Source organism: Poecilia mexicana, unplaced genomic scaffold (genome assembly GCF_051168715.1).
Source record: "Poecilia mexicana isolate PSO_F unplaced genomic scaffold, ASM5116871v1 scaffold_7, whole genome shotgun sequence".
In the NCBI taxonomy this organism is placed as follows: Eukaryota; Metazoa; Chordata; class Actinopteri; order Cyprinodontiformes; family Poeciliidae; genus Poecilia; species Poecilia mexicana.
In genome coordinates, this window is record NW_028263376.1 from 21,840,276 (window position 1) to 21,842,504 (window position 2,229).

The window sequence follows — 2,229 nt, forward strand, 5'->3', positions numbered from 1 at the left end:
GCAACCATAAAAATTTTAATCAGTCTTGTTATGGCACGAAAATATACTTTTGTGTCACAGAGTTTAAATATTAGAGAGAGAAAAAACATAAGCTTAGATAAAACCAGACTTTGGATTCTTTATGAGTTCAAAATTTATCACTGTTTTGACCAGTGATTCTACATTAAATTAGATTTTGTAAAAAAGCAAGTATTTACTGATAAGCTTGTGGAAATAAACGTTTGCATGGTCGTGCATTTGTGTGTTAGCTCTGCGATGGACTGTCCGTCTTGTCCAGGTTGCGCCGTGACTTTTTCATCACAGTTTGACCTGCAAATTTGTCATTTCAAAATTAAAGCTGAAACAGTTTTGCCCTTCGTTGTTCACAGTAAAACATCTTCAGACATGAAGGATTATTTAACAAACACACCTATCATCATGAGCATGAAAAGCACAGTAAATTTGAAAGTTTAATAGCCGGTTTGGACCGTTCTTTCTTTAAGTTCTGCTGTTTAAACAACTTCAGTGAATTTTAAAGTAAGAATTTTGGGATTTGAGTTGTAATTTGTTGTGACTTTTCTCTATTCGAAACAGGGACAACATTATACCTCAAATGTACCACAATAATTCTAGATTGAAAATCTCTTGGTGAATTGCAGAGAAACAATATAATCAAAAAGCTCAGTGTAACAACCGCGAACATTGTCTATTTTTCAACAATCAGAAAGATTTGAGGCAAAGTTTAATCATTTGTAGATACTCATTCCTTTTCATTATTCCACTCACTTTGTGCAAGCCATTGGTACCACTGGCAGTGATAAAGATGGCCAGCATGATCCTGCCACCACCGTGCTTGACTGTTGGTAGAGGGTTCTTAAATGTAAAATCCTTCTCTTAATCTTCTCTTTTCTCCAGAAAACATTTGGCTTGTCCACTAACTGCAGATCAACCAAAACATGACTGTTCATCTAAACATACAGGCTTGACAAGGTGAGCACTAACCAGAGAATTAGCCAAGAGTTTAAATATAACTCTGGAAGAGCCACGTAGATAAATAGCGCAGGTGAAATAACTTGTGAGGAAAAACATTACACACTCTACAAATGTGACTTTCATTGAAGATCAGTAAGAAGAAAGTGAGTGTTTACACGACAAACATCTAAAGGCAGGATCTCTGATGAGGTCAAAATTGTTTTTGTTTTTTTCGTCTACATTTGAAATGCTTTGGGTTGAGAAATACTTATACCCCACATTGCATGGAACACATCACCTTCATTAAATAGGGTAGTGGCAGTGTCATGCTGTGGAGACTCTGATAGGTAAATGGAAAAAGCAAAGTTTCAAGAAAACCTGTTAGAGATTTCAAAATAATTTGAGATGGGGTTAGAGGTTCACCATACAGTAGAACAATGACTGTCAACATTCAGTCAGCACCTCGGTGGAAGTGTTTAGATCAAAGAAAATTTCATGTTAGAATGAGCAATACATCAAATTAGTTTAAAGACACTTTCTGTCCAATTTGACATAGCTGCTATTTCATAGCTCCCCTCACCTCCAATCACCTCCCTCCAATATTTTTTACATTGTAACCTAACTTATATTAGTTGCTGTAATTCAACAGATAAAAACTGTTTTTTTTTTTTGTTTTTTTTTAATGAGGTCATACAGGTAATTTGTCTTTCATAGCTATTAGGTCTGAAGATTTCTTCACTTTTCTGCAAACTAACTGCAGTCTGACTTCATTGTACCACATTCAAGAGAACTGCTGCTGATAATGGAACCTGACTTCAGAAAATCCAAACTATCCCTTTAAGGTAAAGACAGGCTGCGTAAGATCTTTGGTTGGATCCACAGTGATTTAAAGGAGCATTCCGGCCTGCTTAGCCTGCCTTTAAAGGCTTTAGGAATATTAAAACAGAGAAAAGTAATGCGTCTCAGAAAAGAGGTTAAACAAACTTTAACTGCTACTTTGAAAAGCCGCCTTTTAAGGTGTGCAGCATCTAATCAACACATAATCTGAGCGCCCGATGTGATACTTCTTTTTTTTTTTTTTTGTTTTTGGATTGGCTTGAAGCAGGTATATGGAGGGCCCTCATACCTGCTCCCCCAACCCCCCATCCCCCCCCACACCACTTCCATATCACCCACACACACAGGCACACTAAACGTCACCTGAGCTAAGCTTACAGTAATCCTCCGACGTCCCAGGCGTTCTGACACGGGATGTTTTGAGCAATAACACCAAACTCA